General features: G+C 47.7%; 1 pseudogene; it reads right to left on the reverse strand.

The window, feature by feature from the left end:
- LOC141075924 (uncharacterized) overlaps positions 1–22,400 on the reverse strand; it is a 294,351-nt pseudogene that overhangs the window by 54,646 nt on the left and 217,305 nt on the right.

Consider the following 22,400-nt stretch of genomic DNA (forward strand, 5'->3'; position numbering starts at 1 on the left):
ACGGTGGCAATCTGAATTGGGTTAGATAGAGTGACTACAGGAATTTGGTATTTGTCTACCTCTTCCGGCCGAATGAAGTTACCCGCTGAGCCCGAATCCACGTAGGCCACCTCGGAACCACGCCTCCCTCCTGAAACCAAAAGCACAGAAATCGTAAGGGGTTGAGAGGAATCATCCTCACCTAGGAAGGCCTCTCTTACCTGACCTAGGTGGAGTCGTTTCCCTGTCTCTTAGGACAGGTGCGGATATAGTGTGACGAATGACCGTAATAGAGGCACAGACCTTGTGCCCGTCTCTCTCTCTGATGTAACTCGGCCAACCTGAGATGATCTATCTGCATGCGCTCACCCGAAGAGAGGGAAGAAGATCCGACTGAACAGGAGATGGCAAACTGAGTGAAAGGAGAAACTGACCTGGAGGAGCGCCTGTCTCTCGCTGACTCCCGAGTGCGCTCCAGGAAGCGCAGGTCAATGCGGGTAGCCAGCGAGATAAGGTCCTCTAAGGTGGACAGGGTATCACGACCTGCGAGTTCATCCTTTATTTTACTAGAAAGACCGCGCCAGAATGCCCCCACCAAAGCTGCGTTATTCCAGCTGAGCTCGGAGGAAATAGTGCGAAAGCGAATAGCGTACTGTCCAACCGTGAGAGAGCCCTGGTGTAAGTTAAAGAGTGACTCAGTGAGAGAGGCTAACCGACCTGGCTCATCGAAAACCTTACGAAACGTATCCAGGAAAACCGGGAGACTCGAAACGACCGGGTTGTCACGTTCCCAGAGCGGGTTTACCCAAGACAGGGCCTCTCCCTCCAGATGGGACATGATGAAGGCCACTTTGGCCCGGTCCGAGGGATATTGCTGAGCAGCCATTCAAAGTGGAGACTACACTGATTTAAGAACCCCCTACAGAGCTTGGGATCCCCGGTGAAACGAGGCGGCTTGGCGAGGCGGGGCGTCGGAGGAGCAGTAGACGCAGGGGGAGGAGTCGGCACTGCAGTGGCAGCCTGGAGGGCCGACAAGCGACTATCAAATGAGGCCATGTAGGACAAAATGTGGGTTTGAGTATCTTGCTGCTGACCCAGCTCCTGTTGGAGACTGGCCAGCTGAGTGGCATTTCCAGGATCGGCCACCTGTAAGGCCGACAAACGGGTGTCCATCGACTTCATGACTGACATAATGCGCCCCTGATTTTCCCTTAGGAATAGCAACTCTTTCTGGGTAGCAGCCGTAGTACCGGCGGAGTCCATGTCCTGATCGTACTGTTAGCGCGGGTGGTCTGGAGCGGGAACTCCGAGAGTGGACCCTCTGGACCGTGGCACCGAGGGACCCCGGGCGAGCTGCCAGGTGGAACCGACCCCTATACAGGGACCGTTAGGAGCAGGCCCAGGGGTTCGAGTACCACGGTAGCCGGTACCGAGAGGGGCGGCTCAGGATGGACCGGAGTAAGACTGAGACTGGAGTAGGACGGCAGGAGCACTTAAGGCAGGACTGGAGAAGGACGACAGGAACACTGAAGGCAGGACTGGAGTAGGACGGCAGGAACACTGAAGGCAGGACTGGAGTAGGACGGCAGGAACACAAGGCAGGACTGGAGTAGGACGACAGGAACACTGAAGGCAGGACTGGAGTAGGACGACAGGAACACTGAAGGCAGGACTGGAGTAGGTAACCAGGAACACGGGTAGCAGGACTGAGAAGCTGCTGTGAGGAGCAGCCGAGACAGTAACTGCAGGAGCAGAGTGAGCACGATGGAGCGAGGCCAGAGTGTCAGGAAACACAACGATCAGGCGCCTCCCTCAGGGGGAAGCGGCCTGATATGGCCCCATCTGGTCAGCCATTGGTCCAAAGGTGCTTCCGGGTCAGGGCACAGCCGGAGCATAAGAAGCAGGAAGGAGGCGCGGCCGTGGCCTATGGCGCATGCGCATAGCATGCAGGGAAGACATTGGTCACGGACCTGTCTCAGGTGACCGCTGCGGCCGTCGGGTGGAGAGAGGCTGCGGCGTGGGAGCGGAGGGCGACTGCGGCGTGGGAGTGGAGGCCGGGTGAGTATGGCGGAGCGGTGTAACAGACATCTTGTTTTGCTAGCACCATTTGCACAGTGTCACCAAGCCCCGTGACACTCACCGCGCGACATTGAAGAGGAACATGAGGGGTTATCGTCTGTTGATGATGGCAAATATTTGAAACCCCACGGCCAGAAGAAAGCCACTTTCATCCACGTGATATACCGGGTGAAGAGATGGAGGCTGATGGTGATGACACACAGTTGCCATCTGGCCAGTCGCCAATATCAACACGGAAACAGGATGACATGGATGACGAGGTGGTCGAAGATGAGACCACCGATCCGACCTGGACCGTTGGCATGCATAGCCAGCACAGCAGCACAGAGGATGAAGGTGGATACGTAGCACCAACAAAGGCACCAAGGGCTACTGGTTTGATCAGAGTGCAAAGTGTGTCATCTGTTGCCAAGAGCAATCCCTCTCTGCCCCAAGTCAAGGCAAGGGTGCGTTCAGCCTCTGTCTGGAAATTTTTTTCCGATAGTCCTTCTGAACCAAATGTTGTCATCTGTTGGCATCTGCCATAGGAAGCTGAGCAGAGGCCAGGGCAAAGGCAACCAAAGCACCACCAGTATGTGGAAACACATGGCAGCCAAGTCGGTGGGCTGAACAATAGGGTACCAAATCAGTGTCTGCGACTGCGGGTCAAACCACTGCCATGTCACCTGTGATATGTCCTTTCCAATCTGCTGGGCAGGAAGCAGGTGATCATCATACCTCTTGCTCACAAGCTGAGGTCGCACAGACACAGGCCATAATAAGCTCATCCACTTGTTTGTCCCAGGAAAGTGTCCAATTGTCCGTGCCCCAGATGTATGAAAGAAGGCGTAAATACCAAGCCACGCACCCACCAGCACGAATACTGAACGCTCACATTGCCAAGTTGCTAGCCATGGAGATGTTGCCGTTTAGGCTTGTGGGGACACAGTCTTTCCATGATCTTTTGGCTGTGGCTGCCCCACGATACTCGGTTTCCAGCCGGCACTATTTTCCCGATGTGCCGTCCCCGCATTACAACAGCACGTCTTAAACAATCTAAAGCGTGCTCTCACCAACGCCTTAACCGGGAAGATCCATCTTACAACAGACAAGTGGACAAGTACTTGTGGCCAGGGACGATAAATCTCTGTCACGGCACACTGGCTCAACCTGGTGGAGGGTGGGACAAAGTCTCAAACTGGACCATCAGCACATATCCTACCCACACCACAAATAGTGGACCCAACCTCAATTAGGGTTTCCGCCTCATTATATACATTCAGCCTCCCCTTTTTCTCCTCCTCCACCTCGTCATCCTATGCTGAATTACCCTCCACATCACTCCTAAGTTGGGAGCTGTGCAGCAGCGCATCGGCAAAGGGGCAAAATGCTCTGCTGAAGCAGATCTGCTCAGGTGAAACACCACACACTGCAGCAGAGCTGTGGCATGGAATAAAACAACAGACCGATCAGTGGCCCTCCCCACTGCAACTCTAACCTGGTCTGGTTGTCTGCGACAATCGGCGTAACCTGGTGGCGGCTTTAACCCCTTACCTACAGTGGACGTAATATTCCGTCCATGTGACCCTGGACCTAATTACCATGGACGGAATATTACGTCCCAGCGATCAGCGGCGCCCACGTGGTGAGCATCGCTGATCGCAGCCGGGTGTCAGCTGATTATCACAGCTGACACCCGGCACAATGTGTCAGGGACGGTCATGGACCGCCCCCGACACGTTAACCCCTTGTACACCGCGATCAAACGCGATCGCGGTGTACCGGGGGTTAAAGGGAAGCATCGGCAGGGAGGGGGCTCCCTCCTTGCTTCCCTGAGCCCCCCATAGCAGCGCAATGTGCAGCGCTGCTGTGGGGGGCTCTTTCCCTGCAAAGCGCAGGCATGAGGAAGTCTGCAGAACTGCCTGTGACAGATTGCTGATCTGTCACAGTGATCTGTGATGTGACAGATCAGCGATCTGTCACAGGACAGTGATGTCCCACCTGGGACAAGGTAATAAAGTAAAAAAAAAAAAAAAAAAGTGTTAAAAATAATTTTAAAAAAATCGCTAAATAAATTAGTAAAAAAAAAAAAATATTCCCCAATAAATCCATTTTCTCAAAATAAAAAAACAAAAAACAATAAAAGTACACATATTTGGTATTGCCGTGTCCGTAGCAACCCGCCCTATAAAACTGTCCCATTAGTTAACCCCTTTAGCGAACCCCTTAAAAAATAAAAATAAAAAACGAAGCAAAAAATAATGATTTATTATCGTACCACCGAACAAAAAGTGCAATAACGCGCGATCAAAAAGACGCATATAAATATCCATGGTACCGCTGAAAACGTCATCTTGTCCCGCAAAAAATGAGCCGCCATACAGCGTCATCCGCAAAAAATAAAAAAAGTTATAGCTTGCAGAATAAAGCGATACAAAAATAATTATTTTTTATATAAAATTGTTTTCATTGCAAAAAACCGACAAAACATAAAAAAAGACCTAAATGAGGTATCGCTGTAACTGTACTGACCCGAAGAATAAAACCGCTTTATCAATTTTACCGCACGCAGAACGGTGTAAACGCACCCCCCAAAAGAAATTCATGAAACGCTGGTTTTTGTTCATTCTGAGTCCCAAAAATCGGAATAAAAAGCGATCAAAAAATGTCACGTGCCCGAAAATGGTACCAATGAAAACGTCAACTCGTCCCGCAAAAAATAAGACCTCACATGACTCGGTGGGTCAAAACGGAAAAATTATAGCTTCCAATATGTGGTGATGCAAAAACTATTTTTACAATAAAAAGCGTCTTTTAGCGTCTGACAGCCGCCAAACATAAAAACCGCCATAAATAGTAAATCAAACCCCCCGTTATCACCCCCTTAGTTAGGGAAAAATAATAAAACTAAAAGAAAATGTATTTATTTCCATTTTCCCATTAGGGTTAGGGCTAGGGTTAGGGTTAGAGCTAGGGTTAGGGCTAGGGTTAGGGTTAGGGCTAGGGTTAGGGCTAGGGTTAGGGCTAGGGCTCAAATTAGGGTTAGGGGTGTGTTGGGGTTAGAGTTGGAGTTATAATTGGGGGGTTTCCACTGTTTGGGCACATCAGGTGCTCTCCAAAGGCAACATGGCGTCTGATCTCAATTCCAGCCAATTCTGCGTTGAAAAAGTCAAATGGTGGTCCTTCCCTTCCAAGCTCTGCCATGCGCCCAAACAGTGTTGTACCCCCACATATGGGGTATCAGCCTACTCAGGACAAATTGCAAAACAACTTTTGGGGTCCAATTTCTCCTGTTACCCTTAGGAAAATAAAAAATTGGGGGCAAAAATATCATTTTTGCGGGAAAAAAAAAAAAGATTTTTTTATTTTCACGCCCAGGCGTTATAAACTTCTGTGAAGTACTTGGGGGTTCAAAGTGCTCACTACACATCTAGATAAGTTCCGTGGGGGGTCTAGTTTCCAAAATGGGGTCACTTGTGGGGAGTTTCAATAGTTTAGGTACATCAGGGGCTCTCCAAACGCACATGACACCCGCAGACCATTCCCTCAAAGTCTGCATTCCAAAACGTCACTACTTCCCTTTCGAGCCCCGACGTGTGCCCATACAGTAGTTTTCTCCCACATATGAGGTATCAGCCTACTCAGGACAAATTGGACAACAACTTTTGGGGTCCAATTTCTCCTGTTACCCTTGGGAAAATAAAAAAATGGGGACTAAAAGGTGATGTTTGTTGAAAAAATACGATATTTTTATTTTCATGCCCGGTCGTTATAAACTTCTGTGAAGCACCGGGGGGTTCAAAGTGCTCACCACACATCTAGATAAGTTCATTAGGGGGTCTAGTTTCCAAAATGGGGTCACTTGTGGGGAGTTTCAATAGTTTAGGTACATCAGGGGCTCTCCAAAAGCAACATGACACCCGCAGACCATGCCATCAAAGTCTGCATTCCAAAACGTCACTACTTCCCTTCCGAGCACCGACGTGTGCCCATACAGTAGTTTTCTCCCACATATGAGGTATCAGCGTACTCAGGACAAATTGGACAACAACTTTTGGCATCCAATTTCTCCTGTTACCCTTGGGAAAATAAAAAAATTGGAGACTAATTGATCATGTTTGTGGAAAAAATACGATTTTTTTATTTTCATGCCCGGTCGTTATAAACTTCTGTGAAGCACTGGGGGGTTCAAAGTGCTCACCACACATCTAGATAAGTTCCTTGGGGGTCTAGTTTCCAAAATGGTGTCATTTGTGGGGGGTTTCTACTGTTTTGGTACATCAGGGGCTTCCCAAACGCGACATGGTGTCCGATCTCAATTCCAGCCAAAAATGTCAAATGGTGCTGCTTCCCTTCCGAGCTCTGATATGCGCCCAAATAGTGGTTTACCCCCAAATGTGGGGTATCAGCACACTCAGGATAAATTGCACAATATCTTTTAGGGTCCTGTTACTCTTGGAAAAATAAGAATTGTGGGTGAAAAGATCATTTTTGTGGAAAAAATATGATTTTTTAATTGTATGGCTGTATGTTATAAACTTCTGTGAAGCCCTTGGGGGTTCAAAGTGCTCACCACACATCTAGATAAGTTTCTTGGGGGGGTCTAGATTCCAAAATGGGGTCATTTGTGGGGGGTTTCCACTGTTTTGGTACATCAGGGGTTTTCCAATCGCGACATGGTGTCCGATCTCAATTCTAGCCAAAAACGTCAAATGGCGCTGCTTCCCTTCCGAGCTCTGCTATGCGCCCAAATAGTCATTTACACCCACATATGGGGTATCAGCGTACTCAGGACAAATTGCACAATAACTTTTAGGGTCCTGTTACCCTTGGAAAAATAAAAATTGGGGGTGAAAAGATCATTTTTGTGGAAAAAATATGATTTTTTAATTGTACCGCTGTACGTTATAAACTTCTGTGAAGCCCTTGTGGGTTCAAAGTTCTCACCACATATCTAGATAAGTTCCTTGGGGGGTCTAGTTTCCAAAATGGGGTCACTTGGGGGGGTTTCCACTGTTTAGGTACATCAGGGGCTCTCCAAACGCGACATGGCGTCCGATCTGAATTCCAGCCAATTTTGCATTGAAAAAGTCAAACGGCGCTCCTTCCCTACTGAGGTCTGCCATGCGCCGAAACAGTGGTTCCCCCCCACATATCAGGTATCAGCGTACTCAGGACAAATTGCACAATAACTTTTGCAGTCCAATTTCTCCTGCTACCCTTGGTAAAGTAAAAAAAATTGATCCTGAAGTATTTTTTTGTGAAAAAAAGTTAAATGTTCATTTTTTTTTTAAATATTCAAAAAATTCCTGTGACGCACCTAAAGGGTTAATAAGCTTCTTGAATGTGGTTTTAAGCACCTTAAGGGGTGCAGTTTTTAGAATGGTGTCACTTTTGGGTATTTTCTATCATATAGACCCCTCAAAGTGGCTTCAAATGTGATGTGGTCCCTAAAAATAAAATGGTGCTGCAAAAATGAGAAATCGCTGGTCAATTTTTAACCTTATAACTTCCTAACAAAAAAAAATTTTGGTTCCAAAATTGTGCTGATGTAAAGTAAACATGTGGGAAATGTTATTTATTAAGTTTTTGTGTGCCGTATCGCTGTGAATTAAGGGCATAAAAATTCAAAGTTGCAAAATTGCAAAATTTTCAAAATTTTCGCCAAATTTCCGTTTTTTTCACAAATAAACGCAAGTTATTTGAATGCAATTTTACCACTATCATGAAGTACAATATGTCATGAGAAAACATTGTCAGAATCACTGGGATCCATGGAAGCGTTTCAGAGTTATGACCTCGTAAAGGGACAGTGGTCAGAATTGTAAAAATTGGCCCGGGAGTTAACGTGCAAACCACCCTTGGTAGTGAAGGGGTTAAAGCTCGGGAAGCTGGTACACGTGCCATGCATGGCTCACGTGCTGAACCTAGTGGTGCAGAAACTTCTAAAAGCATACCTTGACTTGCCGTACCTACTTGAGGTGCGCTGTATTTGCGCCCATTTCCGCCACTTCTCAGCCGCTGTTGCCAGTCTTGCAGCGGTTCAAAAGCAATTTAATTTGTCTAACCACAGACTCATTTGCGACCTGCCAACAAGGTGGAACTCAACATATAATATGTTGGCAAGGGTAAATGAGAAGCAGAAGGCACTTTCTGAATACTAGCTTAAACATGCCCGTCACACTGAGACTCAGCCAAGACACATAACAACTGTCAAGTGGGTGTGGATTGCTGATATTCGTGAAGTGCTTGATAACTTTGAGTACTGCACCAAGCTTGTGAGCGGTGATCAGGCTATTATCAGCGTAACCATCCCTATGCTATGTCTGCTGAAGAAAATCGCTGCAGAATCAAAAAATGGAATCTTTACATGCCCAGCAGCTGGGTATGTTGCAAGATTTCACAATGGGTGATTTTACCCAGCCCAGCCAATATCATCAGGTAACATTGGGGGATGAAGAGGATGATGAAAATGAGGAGAAAGAGGACTTCTTTTTCAGTGGTACCGAGAGGACGCCTCATGCTACAGAGGGGAATCCCAACCCCAGCTTCATGTCTGTCCAGCATGGGTGGGCTGGAGAGGAGGAGGTGGAGGAGGAGAGTCAGTGTGAGGAGGGGATGGGTATTGTTCCTCCTTCAGGGGTCACAGAACATTTGCCTCTTTGCAGCTTGGCACACATGGCACACTTCATATCTGACAGTCTGTGCCAAGACCCTCGTGTAATCCACATTTTCAATAGCAACCTATACTGGTTGGCCACCTTTCTAGACCCACGGTACAAGGACAAAATTCCTTCGCTACTGTTGCAGTCATGAAGGGGTTTCACAATGGAATCCTTCAAGAAGGCCCTTGTCGACCATTTGATGGCAACACCACCCTCAGACACCACTGCTAGCGGAGATACCAGCTCTGTGCAACAGCATGCATTAATGGGGAGAGATACGCCAAGCAGATCCAAAAGAGGTGGTGGTAAAATGTCCACAAACTGGGCCATCTTCAATAAACCGGCTCATCACCAAGGACTAGCTGGAACAGTAGCAATGTCAAGGAGGGAGAAGTTGAACAAGATGGTCAATGACTATCTAAGTGACTATACCTGCATACTTCTTGATGCTTCTGTACCGTTTAATTACTGGGTATCCAAGAAAGCATAGTTGGCCCGACCTCTCCTTCTATGCCTTGGAGGTGCTGGCCTGCCCTGCTGCTAGTGTGATGTCAGAGCGTGTTTTCAGTGCCGCTGGGGCAATCATCACAGATACACGCACGCGGTTGACTACAGAGAATGCAGACAGGCTGACTCTGATAAAATTTAACAAGGACTGGATTTCACAACAGTATTTAAGCCCTCCAGATGACATTATCCCAACCTAAAGTCACCCAAAACTTTATTATTTTTTAAATTGGTGATCACGTCCATCCCTTCCCATACAAGCCCCTTTTCTTCTTCTTACACATGTTTTCAAATCCTGCTTCTGCCACATGTACCTCATGGTCAATAAGCTAAAAACAATGTTACGTTAAATAATATTTCCCATCGGAGGCACTTGTGATGAGAGTGAGACCCTTCTTCCTTCATCAACTATGGTATCATGCCCCTTGGTCTAATTTTTGGAGACACTATGGCTATGCCTGGACACTGGGCACTGCAACCTCTATGCTAGTAGTCCTAGCTTCATCATAATTGTTTGGCTCTTCAGACCTGTCTTGCTGACTTCATCATGATACAGCCCCTAGGGCTAATTTTTGGAGACACTATGGCTATGCCTGGACACTGGGCACTGCAACCTCTATGCTAGTAGTCCTAGCTACGTCATAATTGTTTGGCTCTTCAGACCTGTCTTGCTTCCTTCATCAACCATGATACAGCCCCTAGGGCTAATGTTTTGAAGACACTATGTCTATGCCTACACATTGGGCAGTGGCACAACAAGGACAGTAGTCCAAGCTTTATAATTGTGAATCCCTTGTGATGAAGATGATGATGGATGGCTTCTTCCTGCGTTAACCATAGCACAGCCCTTAGGGCAGATTGCTCTCCTTACACCACTTACACACTTAGCTGTCAGAAGATCGCCTCCATTATCACTCGCTCTTACGGCACTTCTGATATATCACTGGCACTGCGTAAGGCCGGGGTCACGCTGGCGAGGAATACGGCCGAGTGAGAGGCGCTAAAAGCACGCATTAGACACGGACAAATGATTCTCTATGGGGTACCTCGCACCAGCCATATATTTCTCATCCGTATTCTACGCTCCGTGCCAATCGCAGCATGCTGCGATTGTCAGCGTACTACGGCCATAGTACACCAATGCAAGTCTATGGGTGCGCAAAAAATACGGATTACACACGGACCACACATGTGACTTGCGAGAAATACGCACCAGGTGTCTTTTAGCAAAGCCGGCAATTCAGTGCGCTTTACAGTAAACTCACATTGACAGGTTTAATAAAGAAACGAAAGAATAGATATAGACACATAGAATACATATATGCACATATATATATATATATATATGTATTCTATGTGTCTATATCTATTCTTTGGTTTGTGTTGTAAACCCTGTCATAGGGCTCCATTATATGTCCATTTTGCAAGCCTGCGAGAAAATCTCACCATACGGATTACATACGGATTACATACGGATGCAGACATGCGCAAAATACGCGACTAGAGTTGAGCGAAACGGGTCGAAAAAATTCAAAAGTCGCCGACTTTTGGCAAAGTCGGGTTTCATGAAACGAAACCCGACCCTAGGATGAGGTCGGCCACGAGGTCGGCGACTTACGCGCCAAAGTCGCGTTTCAAAAGTTTGTTTTGCGCTCTTTTTCAGCCAATCAGGATCCACGGACACTGTGGGCAATGTGATGACATAGGCACGGGTCACCACCATCTTTCAGAAGGGCATGCAAGTGATTGGCTTGCTTTGGTGGGCGTCACAGGGGGTATAAAAGGGCGTGCACGCCGACCGCCATCTTACTTCTGCCGATCTTAGTATAGGGAGAGGTTGCTGCTGATTCTGTAGGGAGAGCGTTAGGCAGGGAAGAAGACAAAAAAACTGCTTCTGCTGCTAGCGATTTGGCCTGCACAACACACAAGTCACTGTGTGTGCAGTGCAAGGGGAGGCTATATTGTGGTGTATCAGTGGTGTTGGTTGTTGGGCTGCCTTTTAAGGCTTCCTGACACGCTGGCATTGCTGTTTACCCACTGCTCCGCAAACTGCTTTTTTAAAAGCAATCCAATCTCCCTTATCCTCTCGTCACTTTGGTCACAGGCAGCTGTGCCATCGAGCGTGTCACATAGCGCTCAGATATCAGTGGGCCTCACACCATCCACAAGTGTCCAGTGTCCAAAAGTGTACGCAGAGATTCAAAATCTCCATTATCCTCTCGTCACTTTGGTCACAGGCAGCTGTGCCATCGAGCGTGTCACATAGCGCTCAGATATCAGTGGGCCTCACACCATCCACAAGTGTCCAGTGTCCAAAAGTGTACGCAGAGATTCAAAATCTCCATTATCCTCTCGTCACTTTGGTCACAGGCAGCTGTGCCATCGAGCGTGTCACATAGCGCTCAGATATCAGTGGGCCTCACACCATCCACAAGTGTCCAGTGTCCAAAAGTGTACGCAGAGATTCAAAATCTCCATTATCCTCTCGTCACTTTGGTCACAGGCAGCTGTGCCATCGAGCCTGTCACATAGCGCTCAGATTTCAGTGGGCCTCACACCATCCACAAGTGTCCAGTGTCCAAAAGTGTACGCAGAGATTCAAAATCTCCATTATCCTCTCGTCACTTTGGTCACAGGCAGCTGTGCCATCGAGCGTGTCACATAGCGCTCAGATATCAGTGGGCCTCACACCATCCACAAGTGTCCAGTGTCCAAAAGTGTACGCAGAGATTCAAAATCTCCATTATCCTCTCGTCACTTTGGTCACAGGCAGCTGTGCCATCGAGCGTGTCACATAGCGCTCAGATATCAGTGGGCCTCACACCATCCACAAGTGTCCAGTGTCCAAAAGTGTACGCAGAGATTCAAAATCTCCATTATCCTCTCGTCACTTTGGTCACAGGCAGCTGTGCCATCGAGCGTGTCACATAGCGCACAGATATCAGTGGGCCTCACACCATCCACAAGTGTCCAGTGTCCAAAAGTGTACGCAGAGATTCAAAATCTCCATTATCCTCTCGTCACTTTGGTCACAGGCAGCTGTGCCATCGAGCGTGTCACATAGCACTCAGATATCAGTGGGCCTCACACAATCCACAAGTGTCCAGTGTCCAAAAGTGTACGCAGAGATTCAAAATCTCCATTATCCTCTCGTCACTTTGGTCACAGGCAGCTGTGCCATCGAGCGTGTCACATAGCGCTCAGATATCAGTGGGCCTCACACCATCCACAAGTGTCCAGTGTCCAAAAGTGTACGCAGACATTCAAAATCTCCATTATCCTCTCGTCACTTTGGTCACAGGCAGCTGTGCCATCGAACGTGTCACATAGCGCTCAGATATCAGTGGGCCTCACACAATCCACAAGTGTCCAGTGTCCAAAAGTGTGCGCAGAGATTCAAAATCTCCATTATCCTCTCGTCACTTTGGTCACAGGCAGCTGTGCCATCGAGCGTGTCACATAGCGCTCAGATATCAGTGGGCCTCACACCATCCACAAGTGTCCAGTGTCCAAAAGTGTACGCAGAGATTCAAAATCTCCATTATCCTCTCGTCACTTTGGTCACAGGCAGCTGTGCCATCGAGCGTGTCACATAGCGCTCAGATATCAGTGGGCCTCACACCATCCACAAGTGTCCAGTGTCCAAAAGTGTACGCAGACATTCAAAATCTCCATTATCCTCTCGTCACTTTGGTCACAGGCAGCTGTGCCATCGAACGTGTCACATAGCGCTCAGATATCAGTGGGCCTCACACAATCCACAAGTGTCCAGTGTCCAAAAGTGTGCGCAGAGATTCAAAATCTCCATTATCCTCTCGTCACTTTGGTCACAGGCAGCTGTGCCATCGAGCGTGTCACATAGCGCTCAGATATCAGTGGGCCTCACACCATCCACAAGTGTCCAGTGTCCAAAAGTGTACGCAGAGATTCAAAATCTCCATTATCCTCTCGTCACTTTGGTCACAGGCAGCTGTGCCATCGAGCGTGTCACATAGCGCTCAGATATCAGTGGGCCTCACCCCATCCACAAGTGTCCAGTGTCCAAAAGTGTACGCAGAGATTCAAAATCTCCATTATCCTCTCGTCACTTTGGTCACAGGCAGCTGTGCCATCGAGCGTGTCACATAGCACTCAGATATCAGTGGGCCTCACACAATCCACAAGTGTCCACTGTCCACAAGTGTGTGCAGAAATTCTAAAACTCCCCTGTCCTATAGACACCTTGTACCTTGTTTTACATTACTATATAGTTTGTTGGATTTTGTCTACATTTCTACCAAAAATGAGGAAGGCTGGTGGAAGAGGCCGTGGAATTGGGCGGGGGTTGGCAGCTGGTAATGATGGTGTTGGTGGTGGATCTGATGGTAGTGGCAAGAGCAAAATAGGACCGAATGCAGGAGGTGCTGACCCTGCGTCATCGTCTGGCTACATAAGGCCTCGAACGCTTAGTTTTCTAGGAGTTGGCAAACCGCTTTTAAAGGCAGAGCATCAGGAAAAAGTTTTGTCTTACATTGCTGACTCAGCCTCCAGCTCTATCGCCTCCTCTTCTTCAGTTGTAAAAAGTAAAAGCACTGAGTCGTCATTGGAGGCTCATGTTCATGAACCACACCTTTCCTTGTGTCCTTTACCCCAACCAAGATTGAAGGATGACGCAGGCCATACTACTGATTACTCCATGGAGCTGTTTTCACATACCATGCCTGGATTATCAAATGAAATGGTGAATTACCCAGGCCAAGATGAATCTGACATGGAGTGCACTGATGCACAGCCGCTGATGGATGATTCTGCTGGTACATTCACTCAGAGCACTACATTGTCCTCGCAGTGTACAGAGCCAGATTCTGACCCTGATGAGACTCAGGTGCCCCTTCCCGCACACTATACCACCATACACGGTGACACAGAGGAAGGTGCACATGACATAGAAGAGGAGGTGATGGATGACCCAGTTGTTGACCCAGATTGGCATCCATTGAGGGAAGAGGGTGCTGCTTCCAATAGCTCAGATGAGGAGCATCCACAGCAGACATCGACATCGCAACAGCTGTTATCTGGCAGGCCCGGAGCACGCCAAAGACAGGTTCCAAACATCAAAAGAGTTGCTGGACAGCTTGTCCAGAGGGTCAAAAGATCACAGCGTGCTAGGCCGCAAAATGTCTGCCAAAGTAGGAAGAGTGCAGTGTGGCACTTTTTTGAACAAAATCCTCATGATCAGGCCAAGGTTATCTGTAAGAAGTGCGCAAAGACCTTTAGCCGAGGGAAAAATCTGAAAAATTTGAATACCAGTTGCATGCTTAGACATTTAACCAGCATGCACTTGCAAGCGTGGACACAACACCAAACCTCAAGTGCCACATGTGCAACTGATCACAACGAAGGTAGTCAGCAACGCTACATTGTTTCCCCCACTGTAAGCCCACCGGTTAGCACAGCAGCAAATGTTGAGGTGTCGTTGCAAGGCCACAGCAGTCAGGGAATCCCACTGTTATATCAACGAAAGACTGATTCTAGGCCATCAGAAAGAACACCAACTCCATCACCATCATCAACCCTCTCTCAGTCCGCCCTGTCCACCGCTACTTCCACCATATGCAGCTCTCAAGTCCAGCTCACCCTCCCAGACACTATGAGTAGGTCAAGAAAGTACTCAGTCTCTCATCCACGTACACTGGGTTTGAACGCCCACATTGCCAAACTAATCTCGTTTGAGATGATGCCCTTTCGGTTGGTGGAAAGCACAGCTTTCCGCGAACTCATGGCCTATGCAGTACCACGCTATGACCTACCCAGTCGCCACTTCTTCTCTCGCAAAGCCATCCCAGCCCTCCACCATCATGTGAAAGACCGCATTGTCCATGCACTCAAGCAGTCAGTGAGCGGAAAGGTGCACCTCACAACTGATGCATGGTCCAGTCGGCATGGCCAGGGCCGTTACGTGTCCATCACTGCGCACTGGGTTAATGTGGTGGATGCAGGGTCCACAGGGTACATCGGTGGTGGGACAGTGCTGCCTAGCCCACGGTATAGGAAACAGTTGGCTGTAGGCGTTCGACCCTCCTCCTCCTCCTCCAGAAGCGAAAGCTCGTCCACAGAGCGCAGTCGTACGAGCACTCCATCTGCAGCTGCCACTGTTGCACACGATGTGTCCCCCTATCGAGCAGCTAGTGGAAAGCGTCAGCAGGCTGTGTTGCAGATGATGTGTTTGGGCGACAGACACACCGCCGAGGTGCTGGCCGAGTACTTGAAGCGACAAACTGAGTCATGGCTGGGCAGTGTACATCTTGAGGCAGGCAAGGTAGTTAGTGATAACGGCCGTAATTTTGTGGCAGCCATAGCCCTTTCAAAACTCAGCCACATACCTTGCTTGGCTCACACCTTGAACCTGGTGGTGCAGTGCTTCCTCAAAAATTATCCGGAGTTAACAGCCCTGCTCCAGAAGGTGCGAAGACTGTGCGCGCACATCCGCCGGTCGCCTGTACACTCCGTTCGTATGCAGAAGCTGCAGCGATTGCTCCACCTTCCCAACCACCGCCTCATTATCGACATTGCAACAAGGTGGAACTCCACCCTGCACATGGTGGAGCGGCTGTGCGAGCAGAGGCAGGCCATAATGCATTTGTGGGAGGATACACGGCCAGGCACTTTGAGAGCAGACATGGAGTTGACAGGCGTGCAGTGGTCGAAGCTGAAAGACCTTTGTAAAGTCCTTCAGTGTTTTGAGGAATGCACACGGCTGGTAAGCGCAGACGACGCCATCCTAAGCATGAGCATCCCACTTATGCGTCTGCTCATGCAAACTTTGACGCACCTTAAGGAGCAGGCGTCTGCAGCCAATGTTGATGAGGAGGAAGAGGAGGAGGGAATCCTTGATGACATTCAGCCATTGTCTGCTCAGGGACCTCTCCTGGATGAGGTGGAGGAAGAAGAGGAGGAGGAGGAGGAAGATGATGGGGATGATTACTTAGGGGAGGAGGATGCATCTCGTGGGGCAAGTGAAAATGTTGGCGTGGCAAGGTCTGGTACAGGGTTTGTGCGTGACTGGAGGGTTGTGGATTTGCCAGAAAGTGCTCCTCCAACCAGCACTCGCAGTGCATCATTGACACCGGGAACATTGGCCCACATGTCAGATTATGCCTTGCGGATCCTAAAAAGGGACCCCCGCATTGCCAAAATGATGAACGATGACGACTACTGGTTGGCCAGCATCCTGGATCCACGCTATAAAGGCAAATTACAAAACATCATGCCACAGGAGAACCTTGACCTAATATTGGCTAATAAACAAGCAACTCTGGTAAATCGGTTGCTTGAGGCATTCCCAGCAAACAGCAGCGGTGATGGTTCTCACAAGAGCCGTACGGGCCGGGGACAGCTTGGCAGAGGTGTTCGTGGTGCACACAGCAGAAGTGGCGTTGGAGACAGGGGTTTCATGACAATGTTGTGGACTGATTTTTCAAATACCGCTCACACAACTGGTAATACTGCATCGATGGAAAGTGACAGGAGACAGCAGTTGTCAACTATGGTTACAAACTACTTTTCCTCCCATATCGATGTTCTCCCACACAGGTCATTCCCCTTTGACTATTGGGCCGCTAAACTGGACACCTGGCCTGAATTGGCCCAATATGCCTTACAGGAGCTCGCTTGCCCAGCTGCAAGTGTGCTATCGGAAAGAATCTTCAGTGCAGCTGGATCAATCCTGACAGAAAAAAGGACCCGTCTGTCAACCCAAAATGTGGATGATCTAACCTTCATTAAAATGAACCACGCATGGGTTTCCAAGGATTTTGTCCCACCTTCCCCTGATGACACATAGGGTGACAGAAAAATGGCTTGCTTTGGTCCACCTCTTCCTGGTACTTCACCTATTTCGCCTTTTGCATCAGCTGAATGTCCAACATCAACATATGCCACTTTCTAAAACTCCATAACTGTGCTGCCTCCCCCCCATGGCCGGGGTCACCACCTACCGCACGACACCATGCGAGTGCCGTTGCCCTGGACAGGTGGGTAGGCCGACTCTTGGGCGCGGGCACTGGCACAGGGTCCCTCATAGTGCAATCAAGTGTCTCTGACGGTGGTGGTGCACACCCGCCGTCAGACACACCGCTGTACTATGAGGGGCCCAGTGCCAGTACCGGCGCCCACGAGTGGGCCCCCCTTGCTTGGCCAGGGCCCCAGCATTTGCAATCTTTACCTCTCCCTGCTCCTCCGCTGTGCAATCTGGGCCGTCAAATCCATACTGTGCCTGACACCGTCTGAGCCTGCCTCCTGAGACATATATTTTGAATGTGTACGCTATCCATACATGTTATCCGGGGATACGGTACCCTTTCTAACCTTTGTGCAATGATGTGCAATCCATACTGGGCCTAACACCGTCTGAGCCTGCCTCATGCTGTATAGACATATATTTTGAATGTGTACGCTATCCATACATGTTATCCGGGGATACGGTAACCTTTCTAACCTTTGTGCAATGACGTGCAATCCATACTGGGCCTAACACCGTCTGAGCCTGCCTCATGCTGTATAGACATATATTTTGAATGTGTACGCTATCCATACATGTTATCCGGGGATACGGTACCCCTTCTAACCTTTGTGCAATGACGTGCAATCCATACTGGGCCTAACACCGTCTGAGCCTGCCTCATGCTGTATAGCCATATATTTTGAATGTGTACCCTATCCATACATGTTATCCGGGGATACGGTACCCCTTCTAACCTTTGTGCAATCACGTGCAATCCTTACTGGGCCTAACACCGTCTGAGCCTGCCTCATGCTGTATAGACATATATTTTGAATGTGTACGCTATCCATACATGTTATCCGGGGATACGGTACCCTTTCTAACCTTTGTGCAATGACGTGCAATCCATACTGGGCCTAACACCGTCTGAGCCTGCCTCATGCTGTATAGACATATATTTTGAATGTGTACGCTATCCATACATGTTATCCGGGGATACGGTACCCTTTCTAACCTTTGTGCAATGACGTGCAATCCATACTGGGCCTAACACCGTCTGAGCCTGCCTCATGCTGTATAGACATATATTTTGAATGTGTACGCTATCCATACATGTTATCCAGGGATACGGTACCCTTTCTAACCTTTGTGCAATCACGTGCAATCCATACTGGGCGTGAGAACGGCTGGCAAGCTGTTAAGCAAGCTACAGCACCTGTCCAGACAAGTACAGGGATTCCCTAGCGAGGAGACTTATTTGATTGTTTTCAATGTTGGGACAGCAATTTTTGGGGAGCACTATACTCTGGAGAATGATAGATGGGGCCCACCATACACTGGAACATTCCAAAGGTGGACATCAGACACTGGAGCAGCATTTACAGGGCCCATTATACACTAGAGCATTAGAAATGGGGCCCATTATGTTTGGAGCATTATTTGGGCCCATAAGACAGTGGAGCTTCATCCATGGGGACCAACATATACTGTAGCATTATGTGGAGCTCATCATATACTGTTTCAAACATTATATGGGACCAATGATTTTGTATGGAGAAATAGATGGGCCTCGTCATGAGATGTAAAAAGTGAGGTATTTTTCATTGTACTATACCGCTATTTCTCTGCCGTATCGGAGCATGATGAGTTGTGGTATGTGTTAAAGGGGCGCTCTTTCGCCCAGGGCACATGAAAACCTGCAGCCAGCCCTCCCCCCCCACAAATTTAGCCAAATAAACCCCATTTTTCAGTGCGTAACTTGTATTATGAAGTTAATTAAGGTTGACAAGCTTAAGTAAGAAGAATTGATGCTTTTGGCATTCAAATGGGCACTGTAGGTGTGTTTCCTGTCCTCCTCTCACTGCCGACTTTTATTCCCCATTGACTTACATTGGGTTTCGTGTTTCGGGACGACCCCGACTTTTCCCTATAATCGGACGATCTTGCTCGACCCGACTTTTGGAAAAGTCGGGTTTCACGAAACGAAACGCGACCCTAAAAAAACAAAAGTCGCTCAACTCTAGTGAAGACCAAAGAGCTGTCAAAGGACACCAGAAACAAAATTGTAGCCCTGCACCAGGCTGGGAAGACTGAATCTGCAATAGCCAACCAGCTTGGAGTGAAGAAATCAACTGTGGGAGCAATAATTAGAAAATGGAAGACATACAAGACCACTGATAATCTCCCTCGACCTGGTGCTCCACGCAAAATCCCACCCCGTGGGGTCAGAATGATCACAAGAATGGTGAGCAAAAATCCCAGAACCACGCGGGGGGACCTAGTGAATGAACTGCAGAGAGCTGGGACCAATGTAACAAGGCCTACCATAAGTAACACACTACGCCACCATGGACTCAGATCCTGCAGTGCCAGACGTGTCCCACTGCTTAAGCCTGTACATGTCCGGGCCCGTCTGAAGTTTGCTAGAGAGCATTTGGATGATCCAGAGGAGTTTTGGGAGAATGTCCTATGGTCTGATGAAACCAAACTGGAACTGTTTGGTAGAAACACAACTTGTCGTGTTTGGAGGAAAAAGAATACTGAGTTGCATCCATCAAACACCATACCTACTGTAAAGCATGGTGGTGGAAACATCATGCTTTGGGGCTGTTTCTCTGCAAAGGGGCCAGGACGACTGATCCGGGTACATGAAAGAATGAATGGGGCCATGTATCGTGAGATTTTGAGTGAAAACCTCCTTCCATCAGCAAGGGCATTGAAGATGAAACGTGGCTGGGTCTTTCAACATGACAATGATCCAAAGCACACCGCCAGGGCAACGAAGGAGTGGCTTCGTAAGAAGCATTTCAAGGTCCTGGAGTGGCCTAGCCAGTCTCCAGATCTCAACCCTATAGAAAACCTTTGGAGGGAGTTGAAAGTCCGTGTTGCCAAGCGAAAAGCCAAAAACATCACTGCTCTAGAGGAGATCTGCATGGAGGAATGGGCCAACATACCAACAACAGTGTGTGGCAACCTTGTGAAGACTTACAGAAAACGTTTGACCTCTGTCATTGCCAACAAAGGATATATCACAAAGTATTGAGATGAAATTTTGTTTCTGACCAAATACTTATTTTCCACCATAATATGCAAATAAAATGAAAAAAAACCAGACAATGTGATTTTCTGGATTTTTTTTTCTCAGTTTGTCTCCCATAGTTGAGGTCTACCTATGATGTAAATTACAGACGCCTCTCATCTTTTTAAGTGGTGGAACTTGCACTAGTGCTGACTGACTAAATACTTTTTTGCCCCACTGTATATTGGAGGAGTAGTACTGTGCAGTGTATATATATATATTGGAGGAGTGGTACTGTGCGGTGTATATACACTACCCTGTAAAAATTTAGTGTGACTTAGAAGTTTCCTTATTTTTGATAGAAAAGCACATTTTTTTCCAATGAAGCTAACATGAAATGATTCAGAAATGCTGTCTATACATTGATAATGCGGTAAATGACTATTCTAGCTGCACATCTGGTGTGTAATACAATATCTTCATAGATGTATAGAGGCCCATTCCCAACAACCATCACTCCAGTATTCTTATGGTACTTTGTGCAAGTATATTAGCACAGCTGAAAACAGTTTGGCTGCTTAGTGAAGCTAAAAACACAAAAATTGAGCTTGGTTTGAGTTGGTACACATGCAGCATATAAATGCATGTTCACATGGCCAAAAAGCATACAAAACCTACAAAAGACAAAATGAAAAAAACCCTGCTGTAATTAAATAAGTAAAAAGCAAAAGTGCATGTAAATCCTACAGAGTTCTTAGTAATACTGTATTTGATCTAACACAGCATGAAAGCTGTCCCACCATCGACAAGGTGACTCTGTGGTTGGGGCGGTCCTACAATAACTAATATTAACAACCTTATCATGTGTCAAAGTTGACGTCTGTGTGAATAAGGGCAGACAAGGACCGGGTGCCAACCACTGGACACCAGTCAGGGGAAGCCTTTAAATCCAATTTCCAGCTCAGGAGAGGGAGGCCACACCCCAGCTTGCACAGTCACCTTGTCGATGGTGGGACGGCTTTTATGCTATTAAACAAATACTGGATGAAAATTCACTGCGCTTATACTCTAAAAACCTGAAAACAGTGCGAAAATAATTGTACCATGGTGATGCACTAATACTGGTCTCTCATCGCTAATGATGGATAGCGGTATGCTGGGCACTTACTTGTATGTAGATGCTGAATAAAATACCGCGTTCAGTTACCGGACAATGGTCCAACATATAACACCAAGGAGTGCGCTCCCCCGTACCGCTGATTGCTGACGGCAGTTTAGTATGCGGGGAGTAAGGTGCAAGGGCGTAGAAAAGCAGAAGTTTGCGGCGGGCTCCGGCCGAAGCACCGCCGCTAGCAAACTGCAGGAAGCTGGGGGCGTTACGTAGCTGGCTGCTATGCTGGACGGATAGTGGCACGGGTCAGTGCTGAACGACGCGTTTCGAGCGCCGCGGTCCCTCTTCTTCAAGGTCACAGGCATTGGCCCTAATCCGTCCTTATAACCCCCTGCCTCCCGGTTTGGATCCGCCCACACCATGCACGTAATGACACGCCTACTCTATGGAGGCAATTACAGGACCTCAAGGCTACAACATGAATGTCATGGAGAAAATAGGATTGAATATCGTGTGCATACCACATATTGGGAAGACTGAGCGGATATGAAAATAAAAAATAATCTAAAACTATATGTATACTTTATTACAATTGTGTTCAAAAGGGAAATAATTAAAAAACTGAGTATAAATGTAAGTATAAAATGAAACACCTAGTAAGCAATAAAATAGGTGTTTGTTAGGAGATATAAAAGGCAATATTGGAGAAGCTCTCTTTAAAAACGGGGATTTTATTAAGTAGTGACTAATAGTAGGGTAAATAGAGGACCCCTATGCATTCCCTGCACCAATTCTACCATTTTCACCAGATTAAAATTGAATTTGTCCTTAATTAGAAATATCTAATAGAGAATAGTGTCAAAGGCATAAAGTTCAATTTCATAGTTTAGGCCCTTGGGGGCCATACTGTCCAGAGGAAAAATCCTTCTGGATTCAATTCTAGACATCTGTTATAGAAAATCCCCACCTCTTGGACTGGGGCGAACTAGGCTTTCATGCCGTGTTAGATCAAATACAGTATTACTAAGAACTCTGCAGCATTTACACGCACTTTTGCTTTTTACTTCTTTAATTCCAGCA

The sequence above is a fragment of the Dendrobates tinctorius genome, unplaced genomic scaffold, assembly GCF_039654945.1.
Source record: "Dendrobates tinctorius isolate UK_male_01 unplaced genomic scaffold, ASM3965494v1 ptg000380l, whole genome shotgun sequence".
Classification (NCBI taxonomy): domain Eukaryota; kingdom Metazoa; phylum Chordata; class Amphibia; order Anura; family Dendrobatidae; genus Dendrobates; species Dendrobates tinctorius.